The sequence below is a fragment of the Rattus norvegicus genome, chromosome 6 (genome assembly GCF_021556685.1).
Source record: "Rattus norvegicus strain SHRSP/BbbUtx chromosome 6, alternate assembly SHRSP_T2T, whole genome shotgun sequence".
Classification (NCBI taxonomy): Eukaryota; Metazoa; Chordata; class Mammalia; order Rodentia; family Muridae; genus Rattus; species Rattus norvegicus.
Window position 1 is genome coordinate 123,905,001 of NC_141539.1, and position 21,918 is coordinate 123,926,918.

The 21,918-nt window shown below is 42.8% G+C and overlaps 1 non-coding gene across 1 annotated transcript; it reads left to right on the forward strand.

The window, feature by feature from the left end:
- The first annotated feature begins 20,142 nt into the window (after positions 1–20,142).
- On the forward strand, positions 20,143–20,205 carry LOC120093320 (U7 small nuclear RNA). Its single transcript, XR_015623581.1, has one exon. It is a non-coding gene; the product is annotated as a U7 small nuclear RNA (small nuclear RNA).
- The last annotated feature ends 1,713 nt before the right edge of the window (positions 20,206–21,918 follow it).

The following is a 21,918-nucleotide window of genomic DNA, read 5'->3' on the forward strand; positions in this document are numbered from 1 at the left end:
CGATGAAGCAGCTTGGGGGATCCTGCTTAGCAAAAGGGAGAGGGGCAGGTCTGATCAAAATCTACTTTAAATTCACAAGAATAGGTTCATGCTCCTGCATAGAATTATTTCCCTTGAGTTTCGCCATTCCTCTCCCAAACACAGAGGAAATCCCCGTACATGAGAGACAACTCCAAGTCCTCTTTTCAAAAGACTTGCACTATGATTTGTGCGTCGTTTTATGAAGATATCGCCTGAACACACACACACACACACACACACACACACACACACACACGCATGCATTCATTAGTGAAACATTATCCACTGGCACTGACTTAAATTGCTACCCGAACTATCCCCCCTCCCCGCAAGGCAGTGTCTCCACATGGTTCTGAGTATTCAGTGACTCTTAATGTCCCAACCATCATCCGGGAATGCCATCCGGAAGTATATGCTGCTCTCATCTTGAGCTGTGCTTTGGCGTGGAAAAGCCAGAGACAAATCCACAATAGAAGGGCAGAAGGTGTGAGATAGCCCTGGAAACGTGGGTCTGGGATGGCCAGCCATGAACTGTGTGCGCACATCCTGCAGAGTTACTTTGATGACTCAAAGCTCTGATTGGGAACTGACTGATGAGGACAGCATAGTAAGCGCTTCCAAGGTGTTGTAATCACCACTTGAGTCTGACGGAGAGACATCATAACCAGGCGTGGTTCCCTTCCCTTGCCCCTCTCTGTTTTAAATCTCATAATATTTAATTATAATAAACCCCCATTGGGCATCATGCCAAACATCTTACCCAAAGTGCTTCTCCTGTTACAGTGACCACCGCTCTCCCAGTTACTACCAAAACATAAACCCAAAGCTTTGAGGGTTTTTTGTTTTGTTGGTTTCTCAGTTTTGTTTGGTTTGGTTTGGTGTTAGTTTGTTTTGGTAAGAGCTTAAGCTGGAACTAACTTTTCCCTTCAGCTTTTTTATTTTGAAAACGTTCAGTCAAGGCTCTAACCTCACTTGGGAGGCTGAGTTAGAAATATCACAGGTTCAAGGCTTGCATGAGCCACAGGGCCAGTTCAGTGCCGACCTGGATAACTTAGACTGTGTTACAAATTCATTTTTTTTAAGATTTATTTATTTACTATATGTAAGTACACCATTGCTGTCTTCAGATACACCAGAAGAGGGCACCAGATCCCATTACAGATGGCTGTGAGCCACCATGTGGTTGCTGGGAATTGAACTCAGGGCCTCTGGAAGAGCAGTCGGGGCTCTTAACCACTGAGACATCTCTCCAGCCCCCAAAATCATTTTAAAAGGACTATAACACAGTAGTGAAGCACTTGCCTAGCACATATGAGGCCTTAAAACCAAACCACATCGCCACCTCCACCAACAAAAGGAAGAAAAGGAAATTATCAAAGATTATGGTTCTTCAGTTTAAAAAAAAAAAAAATCAGTGCTGTGGGGCCTGAAAGGTGACTCAGTGGATAAAACATAGGCCTGAGGATCTAAGTTCAGATCCATAGACCCCACATAAAATCAAAGCTGCACACACCTGTGATCCCAGCTCTTACTCTGAGACAGGAAGTTGGGATAGGAAACTCTTGAGCCAGCAAGCTTTGTGATACAGAGATGTCATCTCAAGGTCCAAAATGAAGACCAACACTCACTAGAAATTGCCCTCTGACCTCCCTGTGTGCATGCACACACACACACACACACACACACACACACACACAGAGAGAGAGAGAGAGAGAGAGAGAGAGAGAGAGAGAGAGAGAGAGAGGCATGAGGTTTTTAAAAGGTGGTGTTATGGGGCTGGAGAGATGGCTCAGCGGTTAAGAGCACTGACTCCTCTTCCAGAGGTCATGAGTTCAATTCCCAGCAACCACATGGTGGCTCACAACCATGTGTAAAGAGATCTGATGCCCTCTTCTGGTGTATCTGAAGACAGCTACAGTGTACTTATATATAATAAATAAATAAATCTTTAAAAAAAAAAAAAAAGGTGGTGTTATGGTTTAAATATTTGTGCCATTCCAAAAATGTTGTTAAAACACAATCCCTAGTGTAATGTTATTAAGAAGTGAGGTAACCTGGGCTCCAATCTCATAGGTAGCAATAATAGCCTAGTAAGAGCACCATTGGAAGGGGAAGCCCTTGGTCCTGCCAAGACTGAACCCCCAATGAGCAGTATTGTTGCAGGAACACACCCATATAGAAGGGGAGGGGGAGGGGTTAGGGGGATGTTGGCCCGGAAACTGGGAAGGGGAATAACAATCGAAATGTAAATAAGAAATACTCAAGTTAATAAAGATGGGAAAAAAGGGGGTTGGGGATTTAGCTCAGTGGTAGAGCGCTTGCCTAGGAAGCGCAAGGCCCTGGGTTCAGTCCCCAGCTCCAAAAAAAAAAAAAAAAAAAAAAAAAAGAACCAAAAAAAAAAGATGGAAAAAAAAAGAAATTCTAGAAAAGGCAAAAGTGTATGAACGAAGAACAGATCGGTAGCTTCAGATGGGGAAAATGTCCTACACTGGGGTCAGCACACTGTTATATTGCAGGGCCAGAGGGTAAATGCTCTGGCTTTGTGTGGTGATATACAAAATATAATAAATACATATAATATATATATATATATATAAATAAGAAATACTCAATAAAAATGGGGAAAAAAGAAGTGAGGTCACTGCAGGGAAATTAATATAGGAGAGCTCCACCCTCATGAATAGGGTTATCTAACCTTTCTGAAGTGCTTGCAGGTGCCAGGTAGGCCCTTCTTACCGCGAGCTACATGAGAGTGCAGCACGACGGTGCCATCCTGGAAGCAGAAGCAAGTGCTACAAACAATTAAACTTACTGGCTCCTTGGTCTTGCACTCTTCAGCCTGTAGAACTGAAGAAATAATTTCCATTTGAAAAAAAAAATCATCCAAAGTAAAATACTTTGTTATAGTGGCTCAAAGGGACTAAGACCACCAGGATGTAAACAATGACTACATTGGTTGCCATGACTACCCAGTGTATTCTTTGATACCCAGAGGGAATTGTGGTCCAGGACCCCCATGGGTCCCAAACTCCAAGAGTGTTCAAAGCTCATGCAAAAAGTCAGAGCGTTTGCATCCTCTCTTCTACTTTGTCTTTTTTAAGATTTATTTTTATTAATTTTATGTGTCTGTGTGCGTGTAGGGCATGTGAACATTCATGTCCTAAGATGCCAAGAGAGGCCTTTGGGTTCCCTTAAAAGTGGAGTTTCAGGACTTTATAAGCTGCCCAATGTGAGTGATGAGTACTGAACTTGCGTCCTCTGACAGAACAGCAAGTGCTCTTAACAAATGAGCCATCCCGCCAGCCCCTCTCTCGTCCACTTTAAGCCATCTCCAGATTACATGCAAACCCAATACAATGTAGGTGCTGTCTGAATAGCAGTTGGGCTGTATTATTTGAGGAGTAATGGCAAGGAGCAGTGTGCACATGCTCAGTATAGACATGGTTTTTCAAAGGTTGGTTCAGTCAATGGACGTGGGGCCTGCAGAGAAGGAAGGCTGTATTCCAAATGACCATATTCTAGAATCCTTTCTTCTTTTAGTATTGATGGTGTCTAAGGTTTGTGATGGTGTTGTTGCTGTCGTTGTTGTTGATGATGTTGTGTCTTTTTGTTTTGTTTTGCTTGTTGGTTATGGTTTGAGGTTCCCGCTGTTGTAGTTTGTTTGTCTGTTTTGAGAATCTTATTTGGTAGCTCAGAGTTGTCTGAAATTCACTACGTAGCCCAGGCTGGCCTCAAACTCATGGCACTCTTCCTGTCTCCACACTGAGGTGCAGGCATGAGCCAGCATACCCATCCTAAAGATTTATTTATTTTTCTACTGTGTGGATATGGGCGTTTTCCTGCATTTGTTTGTGCACTACATATGTGCAGTGTCCGTGCCACGGAGAGCATCACTTCCCTTAGAACTGGAATTACACACTTGTTGTGAGCCACGTGGGTGCTGGGAACTGACTCTGGGCCCTTTGCAAAAGCCACAAGTACTCTTAGCCACTGATCCATCTCTCCAGCCCCAATATTAATGTTTATTTAAAAGACCACCCCCCCAAAATAAAAATAAAAGAGCCCAAATTCAATTTTCTTTCTGCTAAGGTTAAATGTCACACTGTATGGAAGAGGAAAAATATATTTCCAGACCAACGAGTAATTAAAATGACCTAGTGCTTTCTGAGGACCCAACATCGATGCTTGCCCAGTGGCTCTCCTCCTTAGTCTCAGAAGGCATCTTTGCCTCTCTCTCTCTCTCTCTCTCTCTCTCTCTCTCTCTCTCTCTCTCACACACACACACACACACACACACACACACACACACACACACACACACACGGAGATGGCAGGCAGAGCTGACATTTATTAGATTAAAAAATAAGAGCCTTAGCAAGGTCACACAGTATAGAAATAGGCCGGCTTTCATGTCAGCCTAAAAAGGGTTTCCATTTGAACTAAAACTTGAGGGCATGCATGTTTTCAGTACTTATTTATATAGGGGTGGAGAAGCTTATTCCCAGGGTCTTTCTGCTCAGCAGAATTGAAAATCCTTTAGAGGGTCTCTGTAGGAGTGCAGGCAGATGATTCTCCTGTAAGCCAACGACACCGTCTTACAAACAGAAAAACAAAAATCTCCACAGTAGCAAGTGAGATGTAGCCTCTGCCTGCCCCCAGTACAGCAGTTCTGTTCAACCCGTGGGTCTTGACCTTGTGGGAAGTCACAAATCAGATAACTTTTATATCAGGTATTTACATTGTGATTCATAAAAATACCAAAATCACAGTTATGAAGTAGCAATGAAATGATTTTATGCTGGGGGGAGGCACAACATGAGGAACTGTATTAAAGGGTTCCTAACGCTGAGAATGGCTGTCCTGGGAGAAAATGAGAAACAGTTGTTTCATTTTTGCTGCTTTTAAAGTTAATGGGACAATGTTCTCCTGCTATTGAGTCTCAAAATGTTTGCTGATTGAGGAAAGAAGCCATTGACAAACCCTCCTATTTGTCAGTTCAGTTTCCACCTCTATTTCTAGGTGTTATTTAACATTCCAACATATCACTCAAGACTTTGATATATGTAATAAAGAAATTTCTGAACTCTTTCTGCAGTACTGGGTATCAAACCTAGGGCCTTGCATTGTGATAGGCAAGCACTCAGCCCCTGAACTCTATTCTCCAACCCTTACTTTTACTTTCTATTTTGAGATAAAGGCCTCACCAAGAATTGAGGGCTTTCCTAGAACTCAGTCTGTAACCCAGGGATGCTTGAACTCCTAATCCTTTAAGTCAACCTCTCAAAAAGCTAAGACTGCAGGCCTGTGCACCAGGCCTGGCTTCCCAACTCTCCCTTAAGAGACTTTTCCATGGGAGAGCTGACCCTGCCTCTCGTCAGCTGGGCTGGAGCACAGAAGAGCCGTTGGGCTGTACAACTCAGCTACCACCCAGGCCTAGATCCAGGGCTTTGAAGTGGGCACCCCAACATCTACCCCATCTATGAACTGTTGGAGTGTGTGAAGAAGCCGGTCCTGCTGATCCAAACCTGCAGGATCTCCATGACTCAGGGCAATGACAGGATAGCCAAGATGAGTCTCCGTGAGGATCCAGTATTGATGGTATAGCAGAACCCAGAGGCCTGGAACCAGTGACTCAGTGCAACGAACATTTGCAGTAAAGTGTTTGGGAAAACATATGTGTGTGTGTGTGTGTGTATGTGTGTGTGTGTGTGTGTGTGTGTATGTATGTATGTATGTATGTATGTATGTATGTATGTATGTATGTAAAAAAGTACTCGAATGCATTCCACAGTTTCCTCTGGCCCTCTGCCAGGCATGGGACCACCACTTTTACAGAGTGCTTCGTTTATTTCTCAGGACCGTTATTATAACCGTCCTGGAACATGAGTACAGTTATCGGCACAGTCGCATTTAAAAGTCTGGTGGGCGTTTATTGAGGATGACACTGGAGCCCGAGGAAGGAGTGCTTTGTCCAAGTAAACAGGGTTAGCTGGAGAAGGAGGTTGAAAACAAACCAGAGATGTCTAACTGAAGTCCAGGACCCACCAGTCTCTCAGCCAAGCTGAGCTATCCCCACGGGCACCTGACCACATGAAGCTGTGTGATAGAGTTGGTCTGGTGGACAGCTCGCCACCACCAAATCCTGTCTGCTTAGATTATTCTCCTGAGAAAGGCATGTTTTCTCTCTTAGAGAACTGACTTAGAAATCACATAGTCTTCTGATCCCCGCAGGTGAGCGTACAAGGCAAGGAACTGAACGAAATCTTAAATGGGGGAAAGGTAACTGAGAACATCCCTGTGGTGTCCTTGAAGCCTCTCTGGTCCTGTAACTGCCTTCGAGTACTTACTGTGCTTCCTTGTTGAAACCTGACTCTTTTCATATTTCATTAGTTCTTTGAGAAACTCACACAATGTATTTGGAACATATTCATTTCCTTCACCAACATCTCCTTATTCATCCAGCTTTGTGTCTTTTGGTTCTTTAAGCCCATCACATACAGTCTGTGCTGCCCATATACCCTTGGATCTGTGGTCTTCCTCTAGAGTGTGGCCTGTCTACCAGGAGCCACGCCTTTAAGAACACTGACTCTCCCTCTCCCAGCAGTGTATCAATCACCAATATCTCCTCCATTAAGGGTAGGACTTGGTGCCCACCTTCCTGCCCAGTGCTGGGATTTCTATCTACCTTCAGCTTGTGCAAGTCTTAGGGATGCTATCACAACCACTGTGAGTTCATATGTGTACCTGCCCTGCTGTGTCTGGAAAATATCATTTCCTTGCAGTCATCCACAACCTCTCTTCTCGTCGTCTTTCTGCTTCCTCTTGTGAGATGAAGCCTGAGCCTTGGGAGGAGGGCTCCACTCTTCATGTATACACATGATGGTTTGTATATGCTTGGCCCAGGGAGAGGCACTGTTAGGAGGTGGGGTCTTGTTGGAGTAGGTGTGTCACTGTGGGTGTGGGCTTTAATCTATCCTTTACTAAGTCCTAACTGCCTGGAAGCAAGTTTTCCACTAGCAGCCTTCAGACGAAGATGTAGAGCTCTCAGCCCCTCCTGCACCATGCCTGCCTGGATGCTACCATGCTCTCACCTTGATGATAATGGACTGAACCTCTGAGCCTGTGAGCCAGCCCCAGTTAAGTGTTGTCCTTTATAAGACTTACTTTGGTGTCTGTTCACAGCAGTAAAACCCTAAGACAAACACACATTACATTACTTAATCCTATTCGGTAGTTGGTTAAGAATATCGAGTCTAGGAAAAGGACCTTTCTAGTCCATATAGCGTTCCTATATTTAGATTTTGATGCTTTGTTTTAGCAGCCTTCTAATGTTACTTGTATATATGGAAATATTGATCCACTCAGTCCCATAAAAGTAGCCAGTGAGATGGGCCACCTTCTTCATAAGGAATCAGAACTCTGCTAAGTGTAAAGTGTAATATCTACTGCACCTTGTACAGAAGGACATTCTTGTTCATTTCTTTCCAACTCTGGGAAACATTTAAACAGCCCTATGGTTGGGTTCCCAAGTAATGACCATAACCCTTAGTTAGAAAGAGTCCAGTGTGTGTGTTAAAAATCCTTTAACAATCACTCCCACTGTCCGTGCGCCCTAGCAAAAATCTCAGATATTCAGAATTCACCTGATTGAAGCTGCTTCCAGCAATGTCTTGGAAGACTCAAATGCCAAGTTCTCTAATATAAACAAAAATCACTGTATGCCAAGAAGGCTAGTAAGAGCCTAGCCTATTAAGCAAGGTTGCCAGTAGTTATATGGTAACTAGAGACAGGCGCCCTCTTCAGGCCAACACACAGCAGTGACCTTTTCATAATGTGGACATTGAGCCTTCCTTCTTCCCTTTTCTTCTAGTAAAGCAAGCTCCTTGAAGAGGAAGGGTTGGGGGAGCCACAGGAAGGACAAACTGATTCTAGGAAACACAACAGTGTATCTAGAACTTGGATCGAATCTCAGATCTCACTAATCCCACCCCAGTCCGGTGCTTCTATATGATGCACAAAACTGCACAACTGTGTTATGCTCCGGCCATTCACGTGACGCCTACTGACGGGCACAGTGAGCAGAAACATGGCGCGTTCTAAATCATTTGAGATCAAAACTCTAGATTAGTCTCAAGGAACAAAATATGTGTTTATGTTTGTCATCTCTGAACATTTTTAGCTTGTTTCCTAACTTGCATTCTACTCAATTTGAAAAACATCAAAATACCGTAACTCTGCAACATCATAACAATTCTCCTTCTTAAGATAAAAAAAAAAGTAAGCTTAAACTTAATATAAAAACAATGCCTCCATTGCTTTAGAGCCATGAATGGTGGAAATAATGAATTTAATTCTGAACCGCTGTGGGGATTCATACGCAGCTTCTGGCCACCTAGGAAACATCGCGATCTTTCAGGATCCGTGAAAGGGCGCAGAGCTACACATTTGTGCTGACTTTTGCTTTACCCTAGTCTACTCCCGGGAGATATCATCATCGATTATTTTCTGAGTTCGGTGCTAGAAGATTTTATTTGAAATATAAGTTCATTGGAGACAGGATACTTTTCTGGCGAATAGAATTTTAAAAGCTGACAACAGAGACTTCATCCACTGGGTTTTATATTCAGAGGGACGTAATTTTGGAGTTAATGCATTTATCCACTCCATGCTCCCTCTCCATGGATAACTAGAAACTTCAAAATGTGTCTACCACTCGCAGAAGATCCTTGGTCCATTGGAGATGGCAATGTCTTGATGAACTCTGTGTCTGGCTGGTGAGAAGAATGAATCATGAGATTGGACCATTAGAAGGGACTGTGGGAAAGGAGCTTTCGAAACGTCACGGGTGCCTTAGTCTGTTTTCTGTTGCTATAACAAAGTACCCGAGACTGAATAATTTCTAAAAGACAGATCTTTGTTAGCTCATGGCTCTGGGCAATAGAGAAGTCAAGAGCATCTCCGGCATCTCTTTGACATTGGTTGAGGATGGGGGAGGGGTCGTTGGCAGCATCAGAACATGGTTTAAAAGCCCAACATAGCAAGTTAGACCAAGTCACCCAGAAAGAGCTTACCCTGAGATAACCCCTTAACACAAGAATGAATTCGTCTATCCATAAGGACGGAGCCCTTATGTCCCAATCATTTCCCAAATCCCCATCTCTCCTATGCCATTGCCATAAGTCCTCTGCATGTAAGATTTGAGGAGCATTTCCAAAGCATGGGAAGCTATGAAATATAATAAAGTCCAATATCTAAACATTTTATTCCAGGTGTACTATTAAGCAACTCTCATAACATACCTGTTCTTCGGGTTTATATATCCCCATTCTTGATATCCCCCTAAATCCTCCTCATGCATGGCCTGCTTGGTACCCATTAGCAACTTCAAACTGGCCTCACCACTGACTCCCTTGTGCCTCTCAGGCAAACTTATCCTTTCTTTAAAATTCATGCCAAACATGTCTGCTGTGACACATACTGACTTCTGCTGGTACTGTCACTAAATATCTGACAAAAGTAATATAGGAAGCAAGATTTGGGTTTGGGTTTAAGAGGGTCCAGCAATGATCTCTTGCCCCATGAGACTGCACAGAATGTGACAGTGGTGGGAGCCTGTGCATGGAAAGCTGGCTGCAAATGACCAAGAGCTAGAGGAAAGGGGAATGTGGGCTCTGAGCCAGCTAACTCTTTTTTCTTCTTTTGTATTCTGTCTGGACATGAGAAAGTACTGCCTATATTCCAAGTGAGTCTCCCTCTCAGTAGGTGTGAACACCAATCCTCTTTAGACCCCGACAATCCTATAGATGGTTCTTAATCCTGTCAAATTGATAAACAAAATGCCATTTGACACAGCCCCTCCCATCATTCCTTTTATCAGTTCTTTCCTGTTCTGTTTGTCTAGTCTACTGTAGTTTATAACAAGTCCAAGCTTGTTATTATGAATGGGTTTTTTTTTCTTTTTTTCGGAGCTGGGGACCGAACCCAGGGCCTTGCGCTTGCTAGGCAAGCGCTCTACCACTGAGCTAAGTCCCCAACCCGAATGTTTTTTTTTCTTTTGCACATGACTTCTGAGTGTTCTTATAGAAATGGGAACAACCAAATTATAATAAGGCCACACACACTGTGTGAGTGTGCAAATGTGCAAAGTCACTTTGTCTCTCTGAGGTTTGTGTGTGTACGTGTGTGTGTGCGCGTGTGTGTGTGTGTGAATTGATGTGGATGCTGGGAACCAAATGTGGGTTCTCTGAAAAAGAAGCAATTCCTCTTAACCACTGAACCATCTCTCCATACCCCCAGTGCCTAAGCTTTTGCTAATCAATGAAAGGGTTAAAAATCTGATATTCTGAGTTCTCTCTTTGTGTCTATAGCACTTCTTTAAGAAAGGAACCACCTTGTCTAGTTTTTCTCTTAGTACTGAGCCTGATTATTTTTTAAAGAAAATATTTAATTTTCTTTTAAAAGAAGGCATTTAATTTAATAAGCTGATTACAGTTTCAGAGACGTAGTCCATTACTCTCGTGGTAAAGAAGCATGGCGAAACACAGACAGATGTGGTACTGAAGAAGCAGCTGAGAGTTCTACATTTACATCTACAGCAGAAGAGAAAAACTCTGGGCGTGGACTGGACCTTTCGCAACCACAAAGCTCACCCTCGGTAACACTTCCTCCAATAAGGCCACACCTCTTCATCTTTCCAAATAGTGCTACTCCCTATGAGCTTATGGTGGCCATTTTTATTCAGATTGTCACAGTACCTAATAATGTCAGATTTTAGTTTGCAAGCCAGTCTGGACGGTTCTGATGTACTGCGTTGGTTACTCTTCTACTGCTGTGACAGGACGCCATACCAAGGCAACTTATTAAAGGAAGCATTAATTGAGGAATTTGTTTATAGTTTCAGAGGGTCAGTCCATGGCCATCGTAGTGGTACTCATGCTTGCAGGCAGGCAAGCATGACACTGGTGCAGTCACCAAGACCTAACATGTGATCTGCAGGATGGAGGCCGGCAGCAGGACTAGGCTGGGATTCAAGTATATGCACCGATGAGGGCCATTATTATCTAATCACCATGCACCCGAGCCTAATTTTAATACCACACACAATACACATTCAGCAAATGGTAAGACTGCCTCGGCTAAGACTGGAGTTCTTGCTCTGGATTGGCTCCCCCACTAGTAGCTCAGATGAACCATGGGCTGCACACATGACAGTAGCAGATCTTGGACTTCAATGAAACTAGATTTAAACATAGCAGAACAGAAGCTGCACATCTTCACAGCGTCTCCATTTCTTCCCACAAAAGCGTACGTACATCCTGTCCCCCAACTTTCCTTCTTTCCTGCTGGGCCTCCTCTCCAGCTTCTTAAGACTTTAAGTATAGGATTTTGCATGTAAAAAGTCACACTATTTTTACTCTTAAAGGCCTCGTCTAATAGCCTATTTATGGTTTCTATTTACAGTTACTTCCTTTTCCAGCTGCAGTTGGAGTCACGTTGATCGATGTCTTTTGATGTTGATTAAAAGGTACTTGGTTTCATGATCAGAACCAGAGTCACATTATTTGTTTGGTTATTTTTCTTTTTCTCTTTTTTTTAAAGTAACTCTTAAAGCATCTAGCACTGTTTTACCCAGCCAGATGAGTCACCCTTGACTGTACTGACATTAGATAATAATGAAAGGGCATAATGTGTGTGGAGTGGTAGGAAGTGCCTATCCAATGGGAAAACCATTCTAAAGTTCAAAACTGTACTTAACGCTGTAGAACAAAATGTCTCCGTTTCAGGACCTTGGACAGCAAAAAGGGCTTGCGCTGTAAACCCTGTTCCGTTTCGGAACCCAGTGCATTTTTGAGTCTACATTGTATCAGACCCAACCCTGTTGCCTTTTTTATTTTTTGGACAAAACAACATTAAAACCATCTTACTCAAGTGTAAGGAATGGTTAGTTCCAAGCACTTCACTCTGAACTCCTTTCTAATATTAAGGAATACGACAGAAAATTAATTTCTGGAAATACGTCGGGTTATTTGAATGGCAAGATGAATCCCAACAACATAAAAGTAATCACAGACAAATGGAATTCTCTGGGTCACGTTTTGAAACTTAGACCGTCTCATTTGTTTCCCTCGGGTGTGTGTGTGTGTGTGTGTGTGTGTGTGTGTGTGTGCCTCAAAACTGATCACTAGGGATTTTTCTGTGACTCACATATTACAATATTACAAGAGTTAAAATACAGGGCTGTGAAGTCTACACGGATGCAGGAAAGCAAGAAGCCTCCAGGCGTAGAGGAAACTCTAAGTCAGTGATGCCCTGGTTGTTTCAGCTGGATATTCAGTGGCTTCCTTAAATAGTCTCCCCCCACCCCCGCCACACTTTTTAAGTCTAGTCAATGACACACGGTTCTGAAGGACTGCAGGTGAGCTTCATCAGAAGAAAGAGAGTTAGCTCAACCTCACTACCATCCAAGAAATATAAATTAAGCAACAGGGTGCTATATTTCTTTTCTCAGATTAACAGGGATTACAAAGAATTCCAAGGGTGTGGGAGAATAGGCATTTTAGTGCATCACTGGAGGGAACAAAATTGAGACAAGGAAGGCAGCTTGGAAATAACAGAGGCCTAAAATTAGATGATGGGTTTGTACAAATAACATCATGCAAATATATTCTCTGTCCACTGTTAGTGGAAAGTTGCTTATTAAGTTACACGAACACATATTTATGAAATGCAAACATATCTGAAATACATACCAATATTTCAGAGGCTGGAGTAGAGGTATTGACATGTTGTATGTACATTTATATTTTGTATATACAGGTTTCCAATGTGTGTATTCAAAATGAATAAGCATTTATATCTAAAAATTAACTAGTTAGGGATGGCTAGGTGGCTCAGAATATAGAAGGCCCTGCTTCCAAGCCTGATTATCTGAATTCCCAGGATTGAATGGAAAGAGAAAACTGACTCCTATAAGTTGTCCTCTGACCTGCATAAACTGTATTATGATCTTATACACACACACACACACACACACACACACACACACACACACTTTATTAAACGTAGTTGAAAACTAATTCACCTGGGGCTAGGGATGTGACTAAATAACAGAGTTCTTGCCCATCATGAGCTAGGCCCTGGGTTCAATCCCTGGCATTGCAAGTAAATAAGTAATAATTTGCTCAATCAGTAGAATTCTAGAGATAACGACCACCTGTCTTCACCCCTTCAGGATTTACATGAGGCAAATATGCCTTTGTTGTTTCTAAAGTACTCCTGGGAGGCTGTTAGAGCTGAAGAGTTGTGGACAAGGAAGGAAGGGGGCTCAAGTAAGTGTGGACAAAGTGTTCATCTCCAATGCCCTGAGAGAATACATCTATTAAGGAGGGAGTGGACCACCATTTCAGGGCGGACCGAGGAAAGGGCAATGACTCGATTGTTGAATGTTTTATTCAGCCAGTTTTCATTGCTCTGTCTTCTGTGTGGAAAACAGGACAAAGAGAGGTGAAGTCGGGGTCTAGGAAAGCCACTAAACTATCATAGAATGACAGAGCATTGAGGTTGGTAAAAAACTCAAAAGGCAGGATTTACATTTCAAAAATAACTATAGCGGGACTTGCTTATTGGACAAGGTAGAAAGGGGAGGAGGAATTCTGACGATCCACACATACGTTATCAGGAGTAACTGCTGACAGTATTCCTTAATATAAAATTTACAAGCAGAACTACTCTTAGTTACTAGTTCTCTCAAATCTTTAAATTGGAGCACGTCATTGTCATGTGTTAAATGGTAACCTCCAAAAAGGTATGCGTATGTCCTAATTCCAAGAACCTGTGAATGTGTTTTATTTTGGAAAAGGGATGTTTGCAGATGTAAGACTCCACATGAAGAGAGTCTCCTTGGTTATTTGGTGGACCTTAAAGCCAATAACAATGTGATGGTTAATTTCTCTGCAGGTTGGTTGGATTAAGAAATACCCGAAAGGGGGCTGGGGAGATGACTCAGCAGGTAAACTTGTTGCACAACCCGGAAGGCCTCAGTTTGGAGCTCTAGTCCGCAAATAAGAATCCAGGTGTGGGAGTGCATATCTGAAACCCCAATGCCAGGAAGGTAGAAAAGAAGGACCCTGGGGGCTTGGTGGCAGACAGACTAGCTCACATGGGCAGCTCTGTGTTTGGTAAGAGACCCTGTTTCAAAAAGCTGGAAAGTAACTAGGAATCCAGGATGTTAACTTCTGGTCTACAACCAACCTCTCTGGTCTGCATACACTAAAAACACACCCTAGAGCACTGTGGTAGTTTCAATGACAATGGCCTCCACAGGCTTACACATTTGGATGGTGGGTCACCGGGAGTGGCACTATTTAAAAGGATTGTAAGGATTAGGAGGCGTGGTCTTGTTGGAGGAAGTGTGTCACTGGCTTGGAGGTTTCAAAAGCCGAGACTCTCTTCTGCCTATGGAGAAAGATGTAGCTCTCAGTTACTGCTCTGCATGCGACCATGCCCCTTTCCCCCACCTTGATGACAACGGACTAAACCTTTCAAGCTGTAAGCGACCCCCAATTGAACGCTTTCTTTTACGAATTGCCTTGGCCATGGTTCTGTTCCCAGCAGCAGAACAGTGACTATGACAGGCATCAATGAGGCATCCTTTGGGATGTCTGTCTTAGTACTGTCCTGTTGCTATGATACAGAGACGGCTCAGTGCTCAAGATCACTTGCTGTCCTTCCAGAGTTCCTAAATTGGTTCTCACACCCATGGTGGGCAGCTCACAACCATCTGTAACTTCATCTCTGATGGATCGGACACCTCTGGCCTCATGGGTACCTCAATTCATGTACAAATATCCACAGGTGGGTACACGTGCCTATATGTAATTTTAAAGAATAATAAAAATAAATCTTTAAATATAGGAGAAGAAGACGTTTGATGTTGGTCTCTGCTTCAACCATACACACACAAGTATGTGTGTGGAAATGAATGTGGGATTATTAAGAAAAATAAATGTGGAGAGTAAGAGGGAGTCAGGAGGACAGGAAGTAGAAAGGAGGGACGTTCAGTTTGATGGAGGTTGGTTCTGGGACACAGTTGGTTGAGGAGAAAGGTCTGGGTGTTTTCCCTTTCTCTCTGAACTAGAAGGCTTTCACCCAAGCATTTGGCTCCTGAGTAAAATTAAACAATTGAGATTTTGTTAAAAAAAAAAACCACCATCAGGTGTCCCAATTTAATCTTTATGTTTTAGTGTGACTTAATATGGAATAAGAAACATTTTACCTGGAAAATACCAATGGATTTTTTTTTTACATCTGTGGCAACAGTTGCTAAATAGAAAAGAACAATAGATGTCCTCTTTCTGGCACCACACCCTGACTAATGTGTGCAAAATGCAGAGACATGGATTTAAACTCGGCAACACCACAGGACAGTGATGTTGAGATGACCTCCTCCTTAGGCTTTTCCAGAAGAGAAGCATCCTGGAGGGAAGAGGAATGCACACTCAACTCCCTTTCACTGTCCTACGTCAGTTGACCTTCTCTTCTAGAAAACTCCGATTTAACAAAAACAAAAACAAACAAAAATTAATAAAACAAAAAAGTAAATGCTCTCTTCCCTCCCCACCAAGCAATCTTTAGAATTTTAGAAGCTGTCCTTCTCTAACAGCCTCTGTGCAGTCCTCCCTCCTTCCCTAATTTCCTCTCCTGTCTGTCTTCTTTCTTGATGTTGTTCAGAATTCCTGGAAGTCTGAAACCAGAAGTCGTTAGCATCTAAGAACATTGATAGTAGGGAGCCCTGTAATCTTGGGTGCTGTGTGTCACAAAGAGTTTCTAACTACTGGCCCACTGTAGTGACCTATATCTCCAGGGGCAGAGCTCCCCAGTTTGTGTTTTTGTTCCACCCCAAAAATACTTCTAATGGACCTAAACCTTGGAGAGATGTCTGGGAGCCAATCTCATGAGTACGGTTATCACTCACAGCCATCACAGGGATACACATTTCTTTCTCCCCACCTCTCTCACAAAATGAATGCTAACCAAACATTTCTACTGTGGCAATCCTTTAATCTCATAAACAAGCCTGTCTTAGGTACTGTTGCCGTGAGAGGACACCGTGTCCAAGGTGATTTATATAAAAGAAAGCATTTAATTGGTGGGGCCTTGCTTACAGTTTAAGGGGGTTAGTCCACAGTGATCAGAGAGTGAGAGCATGCAGGCAGGCATGGTCCTGAGCTGAGAAATGCTGAGAAAAAAAGCAGAGAGCCTTTTACATGTGCATGCATAAGTAGCAGGCAGAGATTGAGAACCTAGGCTTGGCCTTTGAAACCCCAAAGCCCAACCCCAATAACATACCTCCTCCAGCAATGCCATGCCTCCTCCTACAAGGCCACGCCTACTCCTACAAGGCCACGCCTCCTAAGCTTTCTAATCCTTCTCAAACAGTTCCAATCTAAGCATTCAAACATACAAGCCTGTGGGGGCCATTCTCATTTAATCCATTACAAACCCATAGCAGAACATAACACCCTTCGTCTAAATTACAAAACTATTACCCAAGACAACATTCCCATTGTAGGGTAAAGGTTTAAAGGTATATCATTGTCTTACTTTATATTATATCACAGATATAATATTACATTATATCACAGATAGTGCTGAAAACACCTTGTGAGACAAACGCTTGCAACCGCTGATGTTCATTGATTTTCAGTGTGAGAAAACCCATCCCTAAGCATCTGAGAGGCCAAAAAATTCATAGATTTACATCATTACTAAATGACCAAATCTTGATTTTAGCCATGGCTCAATCCAAAAGGTTCAAAATGTTCCAAATCTCACTACTTCTTATGTATTTTTTAAATGACAAAGTGTTATATACCAGTGTGTGTATATATATATATATACATACATATATATATATACATATATATATATATGATTGTGTATGGAGATGGGAATACACACGATGGCCAGGAAACAACCTTGTAGAGTCCAGTCTTCCTTTCCACCTTTATGTATGTTCTAGTGATGTGATCAAAGACCTGAAGCATTGGCTCAAGGTTTCAGATGAAGTTGATGGTGCATTCAACATGTTCAGCTGTGCATATTTTTCATGACTCTACAATAAAATATGGGATGTTGCTACAAAGAGGAGTGGCGTGTATAGCCAGCAGTAGTGACTGTTCCCCCAAGTATGTGATGATCTTATGGAAATTTTATCTCCAAACACCAGGAATTTGCTAAACTAAAACCCAAACCAGGAGTTCCAGTTTTTTAGTGAGTTTCACTACAGACACTTCCCAAAATGAAGAAGCATCATGGTCTAGTCTAGCGAAGTCAAGACACAATCACCATCTTCTCTTCTTCTTTGTCCTTATTTTCATACTCAGTCTCAATCAATCAAATAGTATAAAGAGACTAAAAAAGTGATCTCAAAATAATATTAAGTACACAAATAGTATTAAATATAGTGAACATATTAAATGTTGACTTGTGTGATTTTTTAAACTTTTTTATTTTATTATTCTTTTGACTTTTGTGTGTGTGTGTGTGTGTGTGTGTATGTGTGTGTGTGTGTGTGTGTGTGTATGTGTGTGTGTACACCTGCCTGTTTCACTACACACATGTAGGGGTAAGAAGACAACTTATAGGAGTCAGATCTCTCCTTCCACCACATATATCCCAGGGATTTAACTCAGGTCAGTTCAGGGTCCATAGCAAATACACTCACCCATGGGCTGTCTCACTGGCCTTTCTTTCAGCCCTTAGATGGCTGAAAGAGATACCACTTAGCTAGTTAAACAGCACCTTTTCTACTTAAGTGCTATAGTATGGATCTACATACCCCATGAACTCCATGGAAGATGGTAGACCCTTTAATAGGAGGAGTCTAATAGAAGTCACTGTGGTTATACCCTTGAAGGAAATGCCACATGCCCCACCTGCCGAGTCACACATGACCACGCAGAAGGGATAGTGTGATACAGTTCCCACCCCTGGAGCAGAGCTAGCAGGACATGGGCCTCCATAAGTATATTTGGTTGCTAGGCATAAAGCTTGTTTGTATGATAATGTATATAAAATTTACTTTAGCCCACAGGAGATGGCGTCGAACCCAGTGCAGAAGGAGAAGCTCTGCGGGCTGAGGGCACAGACCCCGCGTCCCTGTCTGTGCAGGATCCTGCTACTTCCCTGACGGGCTATAGAAGTCTGATTCCCTCGGATGAGGAGATAACAATGCCAGAGGATTGGCCAGGGCGGGGTCCGGGCGATGCTCGCCCCTAGGCCTGTACAGTCAGTGCTGTCCGATGGTCTTTCTCAGTCTTCCCGGCGGTCTTCCAAGTTCCGCCGAAGTTGACTGGCATTCCAAACCTCCAGGAGACTCTCGAAGAGAAACAGGCACGATTTAGAGAAGCAAGGGAAAGCCGGAGAATGAAAATTGACCCCTCATATAAATACATATTTGAAATTCTAGGAGAAAAGCTTGGGCTGTTGCCCATCGCTGGACGCCTTCACCAATTTTTTTGAGAAAGACACTGAAGTTTTTGTACCAGGAAGGAGAGGTGCCTGGTTTTGAATGTGGTCAGACAATTACCGGCGTCCCCAAAGGGGGGAAAATGATGAGACTGTATATAGACAATGCAGCCCCCGACAAACTGAAAGAACTGTGCTTATTTTTCATCCTCTGTCGGAATGACGTCGCCATTAATTCTAAAACCATTTAGGAAGATATGCTGTTTAATCTCCTGGATGCGTCCAAAGGACTCTTGAAAGGAATCAAGCACATGCTGAGAAACATATTTCCACCTGCTATCCTTGCCACGAGCAACTGGGGTGCCTTAAACCAGTCCAAGCAGGGCGAATCCGAGAAACATATTTTCACAGAAATCGTCCACAGATATCTTTCGTTTCTAGACGGTGCCACCATCAGCATCGAGGGGACAGTGATGTTGAAGAAGGTGGACAATATCGATTTCTCCAAGCTGCACACCTTTGAAGAGGTCACAGCGGCAGCGAGCAGTTCAGAGATGGTGCCTCAGCTGGAGGACATCCTGATGATGTGGTACAAGCAGATCGAGCAGGTCCTTATTGAGAGTGAGCAGATGAGAAAAGAAGCTGATGATTCCGGCCCACTCACCGAATTGCAGCCAAGTTCAACTACATCATTGAGCAGATTAAAGGGTCCAGTTGTAAGGCCGTCATAAATGTGCTAAACACCGCACACTCCAAGTTGTTAAAGAACTGGCGGGATTTGGATGCGCGAATCACCAACACGGCAAATGAATCGAAGGACAACCTGCGCTACTTGTACACCCTGGAGAAAGTATGTCAGCCCCTCTACAACTATGACCTGGTCTCCAAGGCACACGGCATACAACACTTGATTAATGCCATCAGGATGATTCACAGCGTGTCGAGTTATTATAAAATTTACTTTATGTTCCTCCTTCTGGAGCTGTTTCTCCCTGCCAAGGTTAATGGCTCCAAGATAATTGGAAATAGCATGAGTCCACAAGGCAAGGCCGTGTCTAATGCTCTTCAGCAAAAATAGTAAATGCTGTGACCTTCAGAACAACTCTTAAGACTGTGGAAATGAACTCTGAAAACATGAGTTCAACAATATATAAACAGGATTTCTCAGCTATGCAAAATATAAGGATGCAGTATGAATTATATGAGGGGCTTCACAAACCTGAAAGAACAGAGACAGGTGCACTATGAACCAGCTTGTCAGAAAGATATTAAGGAAGGAGATGAAGAGATTTGGGGAGTGGTGATCTCAGGGCAAGATCCTACCCAGCTAAGTTTATTGTTTGTGCTTACCAACACAAGCAGAATCCTGAATCCAACGTCAGCCTGGGACAGAGGAGTTTAGGCCCAGGCATGGTGGAAATGGTGATCTCAGAGTGAGATCCCACTCAGTTAATTCTCTGTGCTTACAAAGACAGGCAGATCTCTGAATTTATTTGCCCTGTTTTAAAAAATGTGCATGCTGTCTTCTTCTAAGAACCAAGGGGTAAAGTCATAAAATGCTAATTCATGGGATAATCAAAAGGGAACCTGGGAAAATGATTGAAGAACTGATATGGTCTGCAGGAGAGAGCTACCCAGAGAGAACTGCTTGGAGAATGAACACAGCTCTTTTAGAATTTTCCTAACAAGATTTCTGACTTTGGTCAGAAAACCCAAGAATTACTTAGAGAGCCAACACAGCTCTACTAGATATTTTTTCTAGCAGCTTTTCTTTTCGGAATTTGTCTTGTGGATTCTCTAACTTTGATAAAAAAAAAACAAAAACAAAAACAAAAACAAAAACAAAAAAACCAAGGATTTTTTTTCTAGCAGTTCTTCTGACTTTGGTTGAAAAACCCTTGAGCTATCCAGAGAGCTTTTAGGATTTTTTTTTCTAGCAAGAGAGAACTGTCTCAAGCAGAGAGCCATCTCTAGCAGAGCTGTTTCAAACAGAGAGCTGTCTAGGGAGTCATCTTGAGCAGACTATAGAGCTGTCAGCTTATACCCACAATTAACTTTGAGATGTTTCTTCCAACGCAAGCTGAGGCTGGTCCTTGGCACCCACCCCTTCCCTCTTCCCCTTTACCATTCTATCCACCATTCAAGGATCAGCTTAGCCACAACCTGTGCTCCTCACAGCGATGAAATATGTTATCACATGCCCTAAAGCAATAAGCCTTACCAGGATTGAAATCTCCAAAATTGAGACTTAAACTTTTCCTTTGGGTTCCCCTGCTTGTTTTATTAGAGTGACGAAAAGTTGACTAATACAGAGTGTCATTAGAAACTTCTCAGAGTTCAAAACATGACCGCTGGAGGTGCATGGTAAACATCACACTCATTGAAAACATTAAAGAAATGTCTACCGTAAACTTGAACCCCTAAAATTATACAGTACATAAGAAAATGAGGACACTATCCATTATATAAAACAATAAGACAACACTGTCTTACCATTAAGGTAAGGATAGACCGCCATGTGTGCACACCCTTCACACAAGAGACACTATTCGAGTGCCCAAGTTATGGGCAGAGAAATATTCAACTTTATTAGTTGCCAGCAAAATGCAAATGGAAGCGGTTACCCAATTATTGGAAAATGACAAGTGTTGGGGAACATATGCAGCAACCCAGATTTCTCATTCAGGACGGCTGTGAGTGTAAACTAGCAGTCATTTGGAAAGCTATTTGGTAGTCCCATCAACATTGGCACACGACACAGAAGTGTCACTCCCAGAGCTATCTGTCCCCAGGCAACATGATCAGGAATGTTCATTAGAAGCCTCATTGGTCACAGTCCAAAACAGAAAACTGTCCAAATATCCATCAACAGTAGAATACGTCTGTAAGTTGAGATGTAGCTGTTCATTTTAGTGACCTGCAGCCCAACAAACGTCGAGTTAAAGGAAGGAAACCAGATCCATGAACACACGACTCATGCATTGTCTTACTCCATGTATACAGAAGTCCAAACCTGGTTGTGAAGGACCCTAGGGGCTTTCTTTCGCCAGTCTTACACCCAACCGCCTCAGGTCAAGACTAGGCCAAGTTCCGTTCTCCACCCACAGTTCTCAGGAGAAGCAAGAACATTCTTGAAAAACCACAGGATATACTGACTGATAGTCATCTGACCCTCTGGTCCTAGATAGAGTTTAAATGTGTGCCCTATGCTTGCTAGTCAATAGATTCAAAGGTCAATATGCTTAGTCAGTAAGTTTAAACTGTAACCTTGCTGATGTAACCTGTACCCCTAAAAAATATAAAAAATGCTTGTTAAAGCCATTCGGGGTCGCCTTCTAGTCACCCGCCATGAGGGGCTGATTGAGGGTCCACCCTGACACACTGGAAAAATAAACCTCTTGCGTTTGCATCGAACTCCGTTCTTGTGTC